We start from the raw sequence: 20139 nt of genomic DNA, 5'->3' as shown, positions 1-20139 counted from the left end.
AGTGGTGTAGTCTACTTTTTTGTAGTGGGTATACTGTAATAATTGTATTCATCCTGTCTCGAAGCAACACCTCATGAACACCATCACACTTAGGCCTACTAATGCATAGACTAGTCTTGAGACTGGTTATGTGTTATCAACATGTCAATGTATTATAAGCATTTTTATGTGACTTTTAACTGCCAGAGACATTAACAATAAAAAAATAAAAGAATGAACAATGATGGAAAAAGCCCACTTATCTTCTAGGGTTGAACAATTAATCGACATTTTTATCAAAATCTCAATATGGCCTACTGCAAACACTGTCTCTGACACAGCTCTCACCAAATGTCCAACTAAATCCTGTCCACCCTTCTCCGTGAGCTCCTGGGCTATTTTGTGTGCTCTGGACGTCTCATGTCGTCTAATCTTGTTTCTCAAAGAGGCCAGAGATGTTGATCTGCTTGAATCTGAGGACTGGATCTTAAAGTGCACCCACTCCTCAGACATAGACACTCGTTGTTCTGTGAGGACACCTGTTGATTTTGTAGCGCTGCAAAGAGCACAACCTGGAAATAAACAAAACCATGAGTAATTAGCATAATACAAGTTTTTACCAATAATATCTGCAGAAAAGAGCCAAGATTTACTCAAAAGTATTTAATAAACTGCTTACAATATTTACATCATGGCTAACAAATGCATGAAAAGCAGATAAAAGGAGAAAAATGTTCCACTTTTTCAATAGCTAATTATTTGACAACTACTGATAACTAACATATAGTAATATAATGGTGCAAATGTTTTAAATGCACTTTTAACATGACCATGAATTAACTCTCATTTGCATAGTCATTGACTTTATGAATTTCTGTTGTTTAGATCAGCTTTCCTTTGCATGTGTGCTGACATTTACCTAACTTTCTGTCCCTCCACTCTAACCAAGGATGCCTGTTCTTACATTCCAGCTACTGTTACGTTAATGATAACCATGCTAATTCCACTTACCGGGTAAATTTGCGGTAGCTCCGGGCTCGTTCTCTGTCACCTTTAGGACAGCCGCCTGACCTGGCTCTTCTTCTGTAGTGGTAATAGGGGAAAACTTCGGAAAACATTCAAATATTTTCGTCTGTTTTTGTTTCATGTTTGCTTCCTGTTTAGCGCTCCGCGAACTTGAATGATGGAAGGATCAAATTCTGATAACGTTAGAGAAACGTGGGGTTTGTCAGAGCCGAACAAAGTGTGTTGCTGTTGCTTAGCAACAGGCCAAAGGCGACGGAAGCCCCAGACGTCCAAAAGTATTAACACAGAAGGGGGCGAAAGCGTGAAAGCGAAGTCACAAAATGATGTTGTTACGTATCATCGCTCATTTTTAAGAGGGCATACGGAAATCACTGGCATTTTCTAGTGGGTATACGGCGTATACCAGCGTATCACGTAGACTACACCACTGGTTAGCAGGGTATTTTTATTCTAACTCTCGTCCCAAATTCGTCCCCAAATTATTTTGTATCCTCCCTGACACTATTTCTTTCGGCCCCGGGACGACGGGACGTCCTTCAGCTCGAGCCCTGTCACCAAGACTGTTCTCCACTGGTTCTCCTCACACCACAGCTCCATTTCTCTCCGATGGCCGTTATTTCTTCTAATCCTTGGCTGCTCCTGGTCTCTTGGACGCCTAGCAGGCTCATAATTATAATCATATGCATTTGAATATATAGTTTCAACCTCTTCTGTGTCAAAACTAACATTGTGATCCATGTTTATTCATACGTTAGACCGGCCCATACTTGCCAACCCTCCCGATTTTCGCGGGAGACTCTCGATTTCACTGCTCTCTCCCGGTGTCATCCCGGGGTCATATTTCTCCTGCATTTTTTAATGCGGAAGTAAAAATGTCTTACAAAAACGACGCCAGATGTCACTGTATTGTATATTTCTGTATATTTTTTGGAAAATCTAGTGTATACATCATTTTCATACACATGTCTTCACTGGTGTCTCTAACCTGCAAGTTGCTCTTTAAGTAGGCTACAATGTACTTCTATTTTTACTCAATTACAAGATCTGAGTACTTCTCCCACCTTTGGTGTTTAAAGCCATATTTATTACAGATCTACCAATGTATATGTTTTAAAGCTGGTAGAGTAAGGAGGAAATGAGGGTAAAAAAATATCCTCTGTCTACTAGGGTTATGTCTGCAGTGTGAAAAGACTCAATGGTGACGTTTAGTTACTGCTGTTACCAACAACAGAAGGTCCCCACAGACACACTGACGGTTGTGATATTATAGCCTCAGCTGCTCTCTGCAGCAGCTCAGTCCCTCTCTGGATATTACTCCTGATGTTTTACCAATTCCATAGAGTGGTGTCAACATCCACAACATTTCCATCTGCATGTGAAACAGTGTGTCGGAATAGAGTTATGGTGTAAGTTTAACACAGGTAAGAAAGAAAAGATGCTTTAATCCACTGCCTGGATACATCTGAGCAGATGGTGACACATTCTTGTGCCCCTTGTGAAGCCGGGTATAACTTTAGTACACTTGCCTCTCACCATTTGTTAAAATGAAAATGGAAATATTCCCCGGCTGTGGTACAGCCTTTCAGATCCTTCTACATTTGTAAACAAAAAGAAGAGTCCTCATCCAAGTAGAAGTTTACTACAAACACAGCACCTCTCTGAACTCCATGTGGGCGATGATCAGTTTCCGTTTAGACCAGCAGGACTCAGTTTATATTCAGTGTTCTTATTGTATGTTAAACAGATTTCGATTTTGGGCACATTCTGAAAAAGACCTGGCTGTCATTCCTTTGAAAAATGTCGTCCTGCATGAAGGAGATACTAGCTATTCAGCATGCACCCTGACCTCCACATGCTTACTCTGTGCTGTCCCACATGAAGGGGACACTACGCTCTATTGTTACGGATGTTTGGCATTGGACTGAAACTAAACTGGTGCTGAGTCATCTGATAGTACAGACACAATCATGTGAGAACTGGAAAACATTTGAAAGGATAAGGCATGTTTTTTTGGTCCAAGCTCTAAAGATATCATCTCCTTTCATTCAAATTCCCTATGCTACGTTATCTTGTTTGCTGTGTAAACATTCAATGAATTCATTTTACAAATAGGGACGTCATGATACCAGGAATATAGTCAATACCATGATAAGTGAAATTCCATCATTATCATTTACACTTTGACAACACCATAAAATAATAAAACAAAATGTACTTCAACATACACTCCTTTATTAGTCTTTGCATACAGGTTTTTGTTAAAAAGTAAAAGAAGTGATAGTTCCTAATTAGTGCCAGTGCTGTTTACAGCATTCCACTATAGTACTTCAAATCTTTATTCTTTCCACTTATTATTAGTGTGAATGCTGTTCCACAGCAATCCACTATCGTACTTCAAATCTTTATTCTTCCCCTTATTAGTGCAAATGCTGTTTACAGCATTCCACTATAGTACTTCAATGTATTTATTAGTGCAAATGCTGTTTACAGCATTCCACTATAGTACTTCAATTTATTTATTAGTGCAAATGCTGTTTACAGCATTCCACTATAGTACTTAGAATCTTTATTCTTTCCACTTAATTAGTGCGAATGCTGTTTACAGCATTCCACTATAGTACTTCAAATCTTTATTCTTCCCCTTATTTCAGCCAATACTTTGGCTCTCCATAACTTCAGCTTACTTTCAGCTACATAAACCATTCAAATATTAAACTATTCAGCCTGTTCAGTAATCGATGAGAAACCTTCAACTTTTTCAAAATATTTCATACATTTTGAAATATTCAGCTTTTTAAACTCTTTTTTTAACATGGAAGTTAATGGGAAGAGCCTTCAGATCAGCCAATACTTTAGCTCTCCATAACTTCAGCTTACTTTCAGCTAGTGAAACCATTCAAATATTAAACTATTCAGCCTTTTCAGAAATCAATGGCTAACTTTCAACTTTTTCAAAATATTTTATACCTTTTGAAATATTCAGCTTTTTAAACTCTTTTGTTTTAACATTGAAGTCAATGGGAGATGCCTTCAAATCCACTATTCCTACACTTTGCGCCAAATGCTTCTGCTTCCACATACTTTCAGCTAGACACTTCATGCTAACTTTCAAATGATCAAAAGACCTACAGCTATTCAATTCCTATTCAGATTTTTGATATCTTTTAAACTTTTTGAGATATTGAATTTAGTTTGGAACTTGGTAGAGAGGCCTTTTTCAGATTTTTAACATTAGAGTGGATGGGAGCAGCTCGTTAAAGACCCTGTGAAGTGTGCACCTGTGCATGATCTGCTATGCTAATACGTATAGTAATGACCAAAATTGTCCATTGGAACCCATATCAAAAGATGTTGGAATAGCAATGAATATGACGAGTTTTGAATTTGCCGGGGAAATCTGCAGTCGACCTTCGCCTTCGTGGGCGTGGCTTGCGATCTACTGCGTGACTTCACGAGATGGACGCCGCCGCACTGTTTACATTCACCACCGTTCATTTTTTCTCTTTTTCAAAGTCGAATTTCTCAACGTTTTTGAGCTAGTATTTTCCTGGAAAATGTGTCGGAGTCGACTGGAAGTGATTGCCAATCGAGAAAACCTGACAATGGAGGCGACAGTAAAGAAAGAGGGATGAAAAACACACGGGAAACGATGCATTGCCGCTGGCTGTAGTAATGTCAAGTCTGCCGAAGTGGCGATGTTTCTGTTCCCAAAAGATGAAGGTGAGCCTGGCTGGTGTCATTGTTCCGTAGATTCTTTGATTGATCATGATAAATAAAGGCCACTTGTCGATTCGAGAGAGAGAGAAAGAGAGACTGAGAGAGTTACAGGGTTGTCGTTAGCATCTGGTGCTAGCTCGGAGCTAACGGAGATTAGCTGTTTCAACAATAAGGAGAGGGAGAGTGCTCTCCTGTGGGACTGAGAGAGATAACGTCAGCTCAGGGAGGTAAACTGTAGCCTAAGTTATCTCAGTGGGTTTGGTCATCTATGTAAACAAATATTTCCATCTATGTAATATTAGTTGTATAAAATAGGTTAAAAAATCCTTCCAATGTTTTTTGATTATTGAAATATATGTTTCATATGAGTGTTGAGAGCTGTATCCATAAATCTCTTAATGTTGCCCTCAAAGTGCACCAAATTGATCACTTTCCTCATCTATCCTGTACGAAAAGCTGTCCAAATCAATCATTTCTCTCACACTAGTATCACTTTCCAAAGTCTCCACCATGTTTACAATCGCAACTGGGTACATCTTGTGACATCACAGCCACTATCGTCTGCAACTTCCGTTAGGCTCAGACGGCAAAATTAATAATTCATTAATTCATTAATTATGAATTATTACAAATTATTTTAGCCATGAACAGGCACAATGATATGTAAGGAATGAAACTGCCATTTCAATTTGGTGCAAAAACATGCACTTCACTGGGTCTTTAAGTCTAGAGTGCTTTGATCTCAAAACGGAGTGCAGGAGTGCTTGAAATTCTCCCCCAACAATGTTTTAAACTTGCCATAATTCCCAAACCCTACACTCCTCAGATATATTTTTTCATGGAAAACGTAGGAAAACCTCTCCTAGGTTCGAAAATAAAAAACAATTGAGAAAAAATATTAAACAAAAGAGAAAAAGTCCAGCTAGCTCCCAATTGATTCCCATGTTAAATTCTTCCGGATCTTTCTTCAGAGCAGAGAGAAGTACACTTTAGATAAACTGCTCCCATCTCCACATTTTACACACAAAACCCCCCCAAAAAATATTTCAGTTCATTGGGGTTCCCTGATGCTCACGTAATTTTTTTATAAGAGCCATAGTTTTTGAACAGGTGGCAAAATTGTCAGATATAATCCCCAATGCATTCTTATGGGACTCAGTGCTGCAGTTGGTTATCATGGTGTTGCTGGGCAGATTAGAGCCACACACACGTGAGTGACATCATCTAATCAGAGCAGACAAACCTTTGATCTCTGGGTTTACACACACACAGGTGTTTGTAAACATTCAATCACTACTACTTACATTTAATATCTTTATTTAACTCCTTCAGCCTAATTTCAGCTGCAGGAACCATTCAAATATCAAACTATTCAGCCTTTTCAACACATGATGGGAAACTTTCAACTTTTTCAAAATATGTTATACTTTTTAAAATATTCAGCTTTTTAAAGTCTTTTTTTAACAAGGAAGTTATTGCAATGCATTTGAGCTGTAACAATTAACACACACACACGCACACACACACACGCACGCACGCACGCACGCACGCACGCACGCACACACACACACACACACACACACACACACTCTCTCACACAAACACACACAGACAGACAGACACACTCTCTCTCTCACACACACACACACACACACACACACACACACACACACACACACACACATACACACACTCTCTCTCTCTCTCACACACACACACACACACACACACACACACACACACACACACACACACACACACACACACACACACACTCTCTCTCTCTCACAGACACACACACTCTCTATCTCACTCACAGACACACACACTCTCTATCTCACTCACAGACACACACACACTCTCTCTCACACACAGACACACACACACACACACACACACACACACACACACACACACACACACACACACACACACACACACAGACACACACACAGACACACACACACACACACACACACACACACACACACACACACATACACATACACATACACACACATACACACACACACACACACACACACACACATACACTCTCTCTCTCACACAGACACAGACCGATGATGATGAATTATCAAGAGAAGAGAGAGAGGGGGATCAAGAGAAGACAGAGAGCGATCAAGAGAAGAGAGAGAGAAGAGAGAGAGGTCGATCAAGAGAAGAGAGAGAGGGAGAGCGAGAGAAGAGAGAGAAGAGAGAGAGGGCGATCAAGAGAAGAGAGAGAGGGCGATCGATAGTAATGTAACCTCCTAATGTATTGTCTAACTCCTATGAACATGTTCAAAAACTGCTCAAACTTCACATGTGTGCTAACAGTCCAGCCGTGAAGACATCTACGGGACAGTTTTGAGATTTCTTCAAATGCTGTTGCCATGCCAACACAATGCTCACCATGAAACAAGGTTTTCTCATAACTTCAGTGAAAATGCTCGAAATGGCCCAAAACTTCACAGGTTTGGTAACGATGACACCATCAACCATCAACACATCTAAGCGTATTATGGGAAGTCATCAAATGCTGTTGGCATGGCGACAGATCATTCACCATCAAGTTAGTTCAAAAGTTTTGCAGTTCAAATATTCTGATGCTTTCCCAAGCCTTTTTACTTTCTTTTCTCATCTTAAAACAAATTCATTCACTACTACTTACATCTGATATTTAACTCCTTCAGCCTATTTTCAGCTGCAGAAACCATTCAACTATTACATTATTCAGCTATTTCAGGACATCAAGGCTATACATGTTGTTGTTTATACCTTTTTTAACAACCTTTTCTTTTAAATATTAAGCTTTTTCTGCATTTTTGTAGCTAAAAGCAGCTACCGTTAAGCTAATAACATATTCAGCTTTTTCTGCATTTTCAGCTAAATTCAGCCATAAATGTTCACAGTTTAAAGCATTCGCACGCATTTTCTGAAGGAACTGCATTTTCTAGTATCTATGTCTGTATAACTGTGTTCACGTTTCTATATTTAACAATACTTAATTCAACCAATGATAATGTTATAATTGTCCTTCCCTTATTCATTTGACTGAATAAAACCTTTAATACACCACAATGCCACTCAATGGAGCTGTTCAGAAGATGCTATCTGCTTATGGTTACTAGCATCCTTACAACACATTTGGTTGTATTGCTATGTGTCAGAAGGGATACAGGGAGCATATGTAGCACGTCACAGAGCTGAAAGTTGTTGTGTTTCCAGGGTCAAGTGAGACATATTACAAGCTCAACATGAATCACAGTTTAGCCAGGGTTTACTGGGCCTGCCCAGAGGCATCACTGTCAAATCCCCGCTGAAAGATGGCTTTAAGTGAACAGCAAGAAGCGCAGGACGCTCTGACAGAAAAGTAAAAAAATAAGGAATTAAAAAGCACTGCAGCCCTCTGGAAATAGGTTTATGTAGTGGCCAAGTTCTTCTGGGAGCAAGTAGCATAGAGTGTCCCTTTGCATGGCCTCAGTTATTTAAAGGAGATGAAGGCAGGGACGTTCAGTCAGTCGATATAAACAATATCAATTAAAGTGCAACGTTTTTTTATTGAAGAAATGATATGAATTAGTGCAGTTAATAAAGAGAAGTACAGTACTAGCAAATACCAACTAAGACAGAACCATCAAATCATGTTTTTTGCTCTTTTTATATTCCCGACATTTGTGTCTGACATCATCCTCTGTGACAAGACGAAGGACTTCCGTGGATTATCAGATCCCTGATGTTTCATTGTGAGGGGTGCTCAGCCTGGGAGAGTATCCCATCTCAACGTACAGGACCTCAACATGATCCTCAGCCTCCCTCTCTACTTTCCCATCCACTGTGCTACATTTGTATCTGAATTGATCAACGTGGCAACTCCCAGACTCAATGTGTATTTTGTAGTGTCCCAAACAGGGTCAGAGCACCACGCTCCTGCTCAATATTACCACCAAGCTCAAATGATTTAAACTTTCATCTTGATTGCTGCTGATCTTTCCAAGCAGAACCAGTGTGATTACAGCTGTATGAAGCAGGCGAGGTAACCATGGAAACATAACTAGCTTTCCGTCTTCACAACCAAACTCTGCGCCATACATCGCAGGGAGCAGATCGCAGATGGCTTATTGTGTGAACGCAGATGTATCGTTAGTGTTCTCATTATTTGGTTACCACGGACTAAAAGCATAAAGTCTTTACATTTTACAGTAACATATTCACCACAGGAATAGATTCATGTTTAAAAACACATAGCTTGTACTATGTTTGTGCATATCATCTACATTATTTTGACATTCAAGAACACCTAGGACAGACACATTACTGCTGGCCCTGATCTAGATGACAAACTAAAACATTTAGTGTAGACGGGAAGAGACAGAGACTTTTGGAAAAGGTGAAACAAAAATGAAAATCCTTGAGACTGTTAACTGCACCTGTAAGTGATTCTTTTGAAAAGTACATTTGCACTCACTATTTGACAGAAAGGCCAGGGCTAAAAGCCTCTGAGCCTGGTGTCAACAGATTCATTTGATCCTTTGAAGACACCTACATGAGTTAAGAGGTAGTCTTTATGAATTGTAGTAGGTATGTGTGAGAAAGAGGTGTGGCGTTTATAAAATAAAACATATGATATGTGTTTTCAGGTGTGTCATTATGTACAGAGATCATTTCTGAAAAACAAACTAAAATGCCTCGATGAGCATGTTTTAATTTAAAATACTATTTGAAATTGAAGAGTATATGTGCCTTAGAGAAGATACTGTACTGCTCTGCTCCGTGCTGTGTGAAGGCTCTCCATCATTATTGGTTTTCTTCTGAAGCTTTAAAAAAGATTCCTTTATGTGAACTGGGCAAAGTTTCTAAAGAAAAGCAGCTGTGATGCTATTTATCGGAGGTTTCAAATATTTTTTCTTGTAAAAGCAGAAAATATAGTTTGAAAACACTTAGGATATAGAGACGTCTTTCCTGTGTCTTCTTTATTGTGGTGGGCCATGCTGAGATGGGCTCCTTACTGACATTGCGGAGGGCCACGCTGAGATGGGCTCCTTAATGACACTGCAGAGGGCCACGCTGAGATGGGCTCCTTACTGACACTGCGGAGGGCCACGCTGAGATGGACTCCTTACTGACACTGCGGAGGGCCACGCTGTGATGGGCTCCTTACTGACACTGCGGAGGGCCACAAGGGACATTGAGCCTGTTCACATCCAACATAAACTTTGACAAATGATTCAAAAAGTGAGACGAATGCTTTGCCAGAAAGGACTGGATGAAAACGTACTAGTTGGTTTAGCAAATGAACGGCTGATAGCTTTTAGAGCCCCTCCTCCGATAAATAGCAGTGTCTCCTCTGGTGAGTGCTGCCTTCCTCTTCTTCCATGTTAATTTCTCTTTATACAAGTTTTCAAAAAGAATAACTTGCTTTTTAGGAGGAGTTTAACTTCAGCTCATAACCTTGAGACATGTCAACATCTGCCACTCGGGACGGGGAAGGTTAGGCACTTTACACACAGTTTATATTCCTCAAGCATTTTGTAAACTGATTCATGTCTTGTACGTAAAGTTTTTTATTTGCTGTGTTTTTGCTGAGTTTCTTCAATGAGCACCATATCCTCGTGTAGTGTATTCATGAGCCAGATAAGGGAAATGCTGAAGGAAATGAATAGTTGCTTATCGACAGTAAGCTGTCTGCTCTGGTACAGCACTCCGTAAAGCCAGAGGCACAACACAAATACACTTTACACTGCACTTCTTCAGCACCTCTCAAATAAAGGGGAGTAAACAATATACAAACATTAAATAGTCATTCTCTTTATAATACTCCAAACTCTGTGAGTCTACATGGCTGCTTCACAGTTCCTTGTGATCATTTCCAGTCGCTCATGTTTCAGATATGATGTGACCTAATTGTTGATGTGTTCAAACCTCTAAAAATATTTTTTTCACATCAAACACAAAACAAAATAATTGTCATTATTCTACCCGTTAAATCCCAAAAAAGGCTGAAGCAAAAGGTTATGTTCATCTGTGCTCTGTTTGGTTATGAATGATTTTATTACACATGTTGTGCTTTTAGTCAGAGTAAATGGTATTCATGAGAGTTGTTTTTTGACACTTTTTATTCAGCTTTTTATTTAAATGTGATTTAATAGCTCCTCAGGCATCAACAATCCACATTCAAGCTCTCATATTTTGCCAATCTTTTTAGTGTAAGCTGTTGAGCACTTTTTTAGTTAGGCATTTTCATAGTACTCAGATTTACATAAACCCATTGAAGTGTTTTGGACAACAGCAGAAATCCAAGTAGTCCAAAGTTCCCTGGCAAAGTGTATATGCTGTATTCAGAACCCTACAGTCAGCTCCACTTGTAGAATTAACAGCACACTGAAAAGCATTGAGTGCTGAACAATGCACGTGTCTCTTCCGTTTCCTCTGGTGCGCTGGCCTCCACATTTGGACTCAGTATGATAGAATTGCATTTGAGGAAAGATTCATGGGAGACAGAGCTCATGCTGTCAAGGCTTCTTTAGAGATTGTCAGGAAACTGGGTCAGGGGGATGTACAATCACATGGCTTCTATTAAAAGGAAATGATTATAAGGTTTGGAGTGGAATTGAACGAGATGAACAGAAGGAGTATGAAAGGAATTGTGTAAAGTTCAAGAAGTCAGACAAGTACATTTACTTTTTATAACTGAGAATTTACATCAGCTGATGTTCTCACTCCTCAGCCTCTAAAGCTGCTGTTTGTACCATTTCTACATCAGTGCATTCCTGCAACATAAATGATCATTTAAGATGTATTTGATGGAAACACAACAAATGCTTACCTTTTAAATTGCATTTTTGATAGGCTTGTATGCCTGACTTTGATGAAGTGTGAACAGTGTGCATTGCATCACAGACCTGAGCTTACAAAACATCCTCTTTTTGTAACCAGCGCCCCTCCCCGACCTTACGCTAATGTTTAGTAGCTCCAGCTTTGGGGTCAAGCCAGCATAATCTTTAAACAACTATGAAAAAGATACCATCAATTCATGACAATCATTTGTGATCCTGTCATTTTCAGGGCCACATTAACACATTAAGCTCCACTGCGGATGATGGCAGCTTTTGAAAATAACCCAGGAGCAGATTCATGTGTTGTTAGAATAAAAATAAATCAAACACTCAAAATTAATCTTTGGGGATAAAATATTTGTAAGTGCTGGCTGGGTCATTTCTGATTGGAGGAGATTTAACTGATCCTGCCACTTGTTTCCTCTTTGCACAATCCTGTCAGGTTAGGGGAAAATAGGACCCAATGCAGAAAAAGGACAAAAAAAGTAAGGTAACAAAAAGCGAGCTTTATTAAAAAGAAGCTGAAGAAACTAATTAACAAAAACAAAACCGGGGAGCACGACAGACAGGAACTAACATACAGACGGGAACAGGCAGGAGACATGGACTAGTAAAGAAGAGGCAGGGAACATGGACATGAAACGACGACGACCAGACATGGAGCACAGGGGAAGACAAGACCAAATACACAGAAGGGTAATCACAGGACAAGACACAGCTGGGTAGGGGAGGCAGAAACACAAGGGCAACAAGTGAACACAATCAGACAATCAGACACACCAGGGCCCTTTCTCATTTCATCAAATCCCCCTCCTCGACTCCTCGGTCCTCCGGTAGTGACCCGGATATGAATTTAAGCGCGCCATGTTGAAGGACATCTAATTTCTCTCAATGCACTTTGAGGACCGAGGATTGAGCGTCGAGGAGGCTCTCTGGAGGAGCTATGACCGAGGATACACTGATGGGTCCTCCACGGCTCCTTTGCGGATGCATTTCCGGGAACAGAGATGTTTCAAAGAGTCGTGACGCACGGCCGGACTTATCTCAGCCAATGACAGCTCTGCATGCATCCCCTGGATATTATTTTATTAACTGCTGTCATCGCGACGCAATGTTTCCAGTGAGAACAGCTGTGAGGTCCGTGCAGAAAGCAGAGCGTGTGTATAATATATATCACTCAGTATAACAGGCCTACTCTCTTTATTTTCTTTAGTTTAGTAGATATCTACAAAGAGTCGATATTCTTCTAAAACCATTTAGTGCTTCACATAATAAAATACACAACGGCTGCAGCCTGTTTTAGGAGCTGTAGGTGCGTGTGTGTGGTATAGGTGTGTGTGTGTGGTACAGTGTGAGCGTAGATGCAGCGGACAGACAGGTCTCAGTTGGTTTGGTGTCCTCTGCTTACTTTTAATACTTGTAAATAAAACTTTTGGCCCGTAATTTATTTCCCTCATTGTAGCGACCAGAGAGGGGGGGGGATATAACCAGTCTTACGTTATTATGAGAGTGCTCTGTTTGATTCTGAAATTGTATATATTTCTATAAATATATACATATATATGTGTGTGTGTGTGTGTCCGCATCTGTAGCCTGTTATTGTCTCATTATACCGCACTGTGAATGAATTTAAAGTAAATATATAAGTCGTCATGAACACATCTGTCCATCAGACAGAGGGCTGCTGTGCCTCCTGTCATCATTAATGGACGTCTCTTTAAAACAGGGGTGGGGAACCTTTTTCCTCTCAAGGGCCATTTCAATTTTTTCAACATCCTCCGAGGGCCGTACAAATTATTGACCTCTGCTTAAAAATACTAAAATCACAGCCCATTCATTTCGCCTTTCTTTCATGCTGTGCAAAGAAACAGCAACCTCTGAATCCAGATATCTCACCATGACTCGTGCATGCATGCACGTGCACGGTTGTGGCAAAACAGAAAGATATGGACACAAGATGTGTGCAAATGTATTTAGTATCCTATCCATGTGAACATGATTTAAGTGGGGGGGGGGGGGGGACCGACGAATGACAGATGAACAGATCGCCTCTGGGCTTTCAACTAAAGACACAGCCACCGAGCCACGCAAAAACTGCGGCATGTGTACGGCTCCTTATGGGTAGGCCCAGCGCCGAATAGATAGAAGAGTTACGACAGCGGAAGTCCAAAAACGGTTATCGTCAAGTGGTTCATGCAGACGAGGATCGTTCCCCGGAAGTTCATGGCGGGCAATGTGAATGCATTGATAACAGGAGATGGAACTACGATTTTTGGTAGTTATTAGTGAATAAAGGTTTTGATTTGCAATATTTATACAACAAGTCGATATGTGTATGTATTTACATCAATATGTTTTAAAAAATAAAATAGAATTAGCTAATATTAAGTGATAATATTAGGATTAGTGTGAACAACTAGTTTACATGTTAGGCTAACAGTGCCTTGGTTAAAGAGCCTGTTGCTGTTTATAGCTTTGAATTCTTTAAAACCAATATTATCTTCTTAAACTTGTATGGTAGTCAGGAGCATCACTTTCTAATGTTTATTGATATATTTAGAGGGAGGGGATCTAAAGGAATGCTTCAAAATTCAGATTAGATTCATTTCTACCATTTTCTTAAATTCATGGTAGTTTCAGTAATCCCATGGTAATTGAGGACACAAGTTATCTAAATGACTAATGTCATCTTTATGGCTTTCAGAAAGGACAGGAGACCGACAGGTGACTATCAAAGGACTAGCAGCAGCAGCAGCAGCAGCAGCAGCATGATGATGATGATGTTAAATGTGTTGTTTTAGGAACATCTATTGCAAATACATGGAATTCAATAAACATTGAATAGCATATCATGCAGTTTGTCTGTGCCTTTTCCTCCGTGTTGTTCTGGTTTGCTGTGCTGCCTCCTAGTCGCCACCATGGTTTGCTGTGCTGCCTGGGGATGCTCAAATCGCTCCGAGAAAGGAGTACGAATGTACGGCTTCCCCACTGACACAGAGCACAGGAAAAAATGGCTGGCTCAAGTCAGCAGGAGCAATTTTACGACCAACAGCAAAAAAATATGTGAGGTTATTATATACAAACACTGCATTTGCACTTTTTCACAAAACGAAAACCACACCATTGGGAAAGCTTAATGTTTTGTTTAATAAAAAAAAACAGGCTTGAAAAACACAGAGTTGAGACTCAGGGTGCAGGGTGAGGGTCTCAGTGCAGGTATTCAGGCTCCATTGAATCCCCCTCTGGTTCTTGTGCTGAAAGAGGGAGTAACAGACAGGAGAAAGGGTTATACACACCTATATAGCACACCTATTGGATGGGAAATTGCCTTGGGGAGATAAGGTGTGGTCTTTGTTCCCAACTGAAGTTATGGAACTTTATTATTTGTGAGTTTAACAAAGTATGACAAATGGCATCAGTAACAGATGTGATATGAATTTCTATAAAGTTGTCTCACATTCTTGGTCATATTTTATATACAGTATGTAATGAGTATAACATGTCCAGTAAGTATAAAGTGTTTCCTAATACTGTGTATTCAACCACTATGGAATATGTATGTGGGCAGACAAAACTGAGTTGTTCTGTGTGTGAAGTAACCTCAAGTCACTCCGCAGGCACATTTTGATGCAGACCAGTTTGTCAAGACAACAAAGGGCAAGACTAGGCTGAGAGCAGAGGCTATACCCACCATCTTCGTGCATCGCCCTGTGGTCAAAAAGAGAAGGGCCCCTGCACCACGATTCACCCCGGGACCTGTATCTACAAAGCCCATAGCTCATGATCACAGCTATAGTGTGAAAGGTGTCACAGGTATAATAAGTATGAACTCTTAGTAACAAAAGTCATATTTCTTATTTTTAAGTGGTATAATATTTAAAATGTTCAAAAATCTACAGTGCCATGTCTTCTACTTACATTTGTCTCAAAGATTGAGGGAAGAAGGGATGAGGAGACTGAGAGAAAGGAAAGTGAGGGTGAAGAAAGAGAGGACATGGCTAGTGAGGAGAGACAGGGAGGGTGGACACCACCCACTCAGCCAGCAGCCAGTCAGCATACGAGGGAACCAGCAGCCAGTCAGCATACGAGGGAACCAGCAGCCAGTCAGCATACGAGGGAACCAGCAGCCAGTCAGCATACGAGGGAACCAGCAGCCAGTCAGCATACGAGGGAACCAGCAGCCAGTCAGCATACGAGGGAACCAGCAGCCAGTCAAACAGATCTATTAAAAAGATTAAAGAGAAAATTAAAGAGCCAAGAAGGAATCACCAAAAAAGCAACGTCTGCATTAAGAAAAATCAGGAAGGAAAATGCAGCTCTCAAGAAAACAATGAAAATTAGGGACAACAAATATAGAAAACGTTTTCAAAAGACCAACTTAAGGCATTAGGCAGACTCACCACAAAGAGGATGAAATGGAGCAATGAGACAATTAAGAAGGCTTTAAAAATGTGCTTTGCGTGCGGACCAACGGGTTACAAAACTCTGCAGGAATTGCAGATTCCCCTTCCTGGAATAAGGACACTGCAAAGAAGGATGCAATGTGTTAAGTTTGAGCCTGGTGTGTAACAGCTAACATCACTGCCCCTCCACCCGTAACATCACTGCCCTCCACCCGTAACATCACTGCCCCTCCACCTGCCAACATCACTGCCCTCCACCTGCCAGCACCCAGCCAGAGGAGCGCAAACAACAACAAAAAGCAAGGTGTCCCGTCATGTACCTGGAAGTTTGGGTTAGCAAAATGGAGTAAGAGAGGTCTACTCATGTTGTTACAGTTGTCTTGGTTACAGCTCTCAAGTTTTTTTTTGTGCCATTTCCACATCTTTAGAAAATATGAAATAAACGAAGTGAAATCAACCTCTCCTCTGGAGAACAAACTTTGATTTCTCTGTCTTGTGAGTTTGCAGTCTTGCAGTTTTGCTCCTCCACCTGTAACATCACTGCCCCTCCACCTGCCATACAGTAGGTTACTAACAAGATGACTTATATAATACAGTGATAGAATACATGTTTAGTATGCTTACTTATATAAAACAGTAGTATTAAACTTACCTTGTGTTTTCATTCTCACTTAAGTGGGGGGAGGGGGGGGGGGGTGCTAGTGGATCGCCGGAGCTGTTAGATTAACATTAACATGCTTATTGTAGTTGTAAGTGCATTGCCTTGCGGCCTGTAACACCGTCCTTGATGGAGCATATGTGTGGGCTGGACCTGTATTTTACAGGAAAGGAGTGAGTAGTTGTCGATTCTTGTTCTGTTTTCTGTGAATATCTGCCTCACCCCCTCAGACTTTGAGTTGCGCGCGCTACTAAAGAGACGTGTTACCATGGAAACCAAACAATGGTGTAGCTGTATTAAAGTCCGAGTGGAAACAGTCGTGTGTAAATCGGATTTTGTCAGAAATCGGGAGAAATGCGGGAGAAATATGACCCCGGGAGGAAACCGGGAGAGGGCAATGAAATCGGGAGTTTCCCGCGAAAATCGGGAGGGTTGACAAGTATGCATCCCATTTAGGAAAAGTGCATTTAGCCAGGCTGTCTTTTCATTCCACACATCCCATCAATGGAATTCAATACCACTACCAATAAGAGAATCCTCATCCTACTACACATTTAAGCACAGTATTAAAAAGTGGCTCATTGAAAACCAACAGTGTCAGCACTGATGTGTGGGTGTAGGTCTTAGTAGGAGTGCGTATTGTAAAGGTTTTATTTATTATCATGAATGCTCTTATCTATATTTAGTGATGTTGTCTATTCTAAATATCTAAGAATTTTTTTTTGGTCTAACAATATTGTGGTATTTGTATTCTTGCTTTTAGGAGGCCTATCACCATCTGGGAAAGGGACTAGTGGTGAAAACTAGCCTTTAATTCGAGTACTTTTACATGTTTTTAATATGTTGATTAATGTACACTGTCCCTTGTTTTAAATAAATCAAGTAAATTAAATTAATATTCCAGAACTTACTTCCTGTTTCAGAAGAATCTATTTTTTTTTGCTCGCCAGAGCGGGGCAACACATTCATGCTGTAATAGTGGTGTGTGTCATTAAGCTTTCTGTTTGGGTGGTGAATGCAGGCAAACTCAAACTCTAAAGTTGCCATGAAGCCTTGTTGACCGAGATGTTTAAAAAGAAAGTCACATTCACCTGATGCTAAACAGGATGTCAGATGGATATTCAGGTCCACGTCTGAAAACCCAAATCAGACTGGCTCCCTTCTGCAAGATGAAGCAGTACACACGTTCCCCTGGAAACACACATACATATTAAACGCATGAACAAAGACAAGCAGTTCTCCAAAGTGCAAAACACTCTTGAGGATCTCTCACCTTTCCTTGTTGTTCTTTTCTTTAATCCTTTGGTCTGAAGGCCACTATGGGCTCCCCGGAGCCCTGAAGAAACAGAAATCACTTTCCCCGTCCTCTACATTCACCTCACAGCTCCACGGCAGAAGATGGGGGAGTTAAAATACCCTGTATACAAACAACAAATAGCGTGTGCGTTCCATTTTCACTCTCGTCCATCACAGACTGTTTCACATAGCGAGATGAAAATGAAAAATAATAGCCGTCTGTGTGTGCCTAATCGTTTGCGTACCTCACTTCCGTTTCGCTTCTCATGCACTGATTCACTAAGATGAACAGCCAATCGAGTGATTTATTTTGCCAACAGCCTCCGCTCCCGATTCAACTTGTTCAATCGGGAGCGGAAGGTATCGGCACGGCCAAAAAGACACAGCGGTGCGGGACACACCAATCTGAATAGGTCGACAGGACGCTCATCGACGGCCAGACATCTATCGACGGCCGTAATCAGCTTGGTGTGTCAGGGCCTTTACTGAGCCTGTCTGCTTGTTAGCCACTGAGCTCACAGCAGGACAGACATTTCAAGATAACCGGTACACGAAGGCTCGGGCTGATAATAACCATATATCCCATTCATATTATTTTTTATTAAATCCATCTATGTTTTACTTCAATGGTTATAGTGTGCATCTGCAATGTTCCCTTCCCCATGGTGGTCAGGGGCTGCAGGTCCCGTCTGTGGGCCTTTCACCTCAGCTGCTTCTGTTACAAAGCTGGCACATGGCCCTTATTTAGTGACCTCAGTGTGGGTTTTGGTCAGGTGGGGACCTTGAGACTGTAGAAGACGGATATATTGAAAAGGCCCTCAATTTATATTATTGCATGAATACTTTTTATGTGCATATGTATATATGTTCTATTTTCGTGTGTATAATAATGTTATCTTTAACACTTTTTCCATTGTATTCCTTACACCACCTTCACCTATATTTCCCCCTCTCTATCAGTTTTTTCCAATTGTTTGTCTGTCATTTAAGCTGCATGCTACAATGGTACAAATGTTAACCGGCAGATTCTACATATTGACTAGTGGTTGGAGTAACTAGATTTGCGGAGAAAAGAATGAGATGTAGAAGAAGATAGAGTGAGAGATGGAAAGGTCTGAATCTCAGCACAGTTCCTTCGGCTCAGTCAAATAACACGCTGCATTACCTACAGCGAGGAAATGTCTCTCACACTTACAGTATTAGGTTCATTCACGGCGTGAACGCGAGTTTAGGTTTTGAAGCAGAACTGTTAAACACGTCTCCAGAGCTCTGAAAGGAATCATCGCAGCAAAATGAATCTGAGAAGTATGTTTATAAAAGTCTAACTTTAAATGGTGTCCTGCAACAGCCCTCCAGCCAACAGAGATGCATGGGGGGGGGGGGTATATTAGAATACCGAGTCATAAGATAAAGTTTAGACCTTCAGTAAGGGTCTTCAGCAGCTCTCAGAGAGTCTGTTCACATCTCCTCCGTGTGGTCTGATCTTGGGTTAGGGTTAGGGTGTTAGAGATATTTTGTCTTCACGAGTCAGTCTGTGCTATGTCACTACCTATTTGTATGCTTTTATTCTCTGTCCATAGCCTTTATGTGCCTTGTATTTATTCTTATGTGTGCCTTTTATCTATTTGTGTAATATTATGTTATTATAATGTTATGTTCATTGTGAAGCACTTTGGCAAACCATCTGTTCTTAAAATGTGCTATATAAATAAAGTGGATTGGATTGTATTCACCGGTCAGGAAATAAAGCACTCACTTTGGGGCTTTTGTCATGTTTGGTTAGAATGAGAGTTGTTCTAAAGGGGTTAACAGGGTGTCTCTGTAATCTCACTCACCGGTGAACACGAGGGAATCATGGTGCAGTAATCATACTTTTACAGACACCTAAAACATCTTAATATCCAATCAACTTCACTTAAAGGTATTGTGTCAACAGATTAAAAAATATATATAGGTTCAATTTAGCATTATTGCTTTCAACCACCCTAATACAGTTGTGTGAAATGTGTAGGCATAGCAGTCAACATTGCAGTTTCTTCAGGGTCTTCTTTGCATCTTTGGGTCTGCCGACCTGTGTCAAGCCACACAGTGAAACAATCACAAAAAAGGATGCTCCATAGTTGCTCACACATGATGCTCTTTGATGACAAACAAGTACAACATAATCTCACCCTGTTAAACCACCACAAACACATGGAGTTCAGACAATGCAGGTGTCAGCAAT

The 20139-nt window shown here is 40.6% G+C and overlaps 1 long non-coding RNA gene across 2 annotated transcripts; it reads right to left on the bottom strand.

Annotated features, from left to right (window-relative positions):
• Positions 1-14697: 14697 nt before the first annotated feature.
• On the bottom strand, positions 14698-16959 carry LOC307018141. 2 transcript variants are annotated; one of them, XR_013802341.1, is made up of 3 exons: positions 16614-16959; positions 15477-16082; positions 14698-15348 (listed from the first exon to the last, which is right to left on the bottom strand). It is a non-coding gene; the product is annotated as an uncharacterized lncRNA (long non-coding RNA). The 2 variants fall into 2 exon arrangements; XR_013802342.1 differs by having other exon boundaries at positions 15477-15780; positions 15959-16637.
• Between the last annotated feature and the right edge of the window lie 3180 nt (positions 16960-20139).

This window comes from Notothenia rossii (assembly GCF_949606895.1).
Source record: "Notothenia rossii genome assembly, chromosome: 9".
NCBI lineage: Eukaryota > Metazoa > Chordata > Actinopteri > Perciformes > Nototheniidae > Notothenia > Notothenia rossii.
Note: the sequence above shows the minus strand (reverse complement) of the source record. Positions and strands in the feature narration are given on the sequence as shown.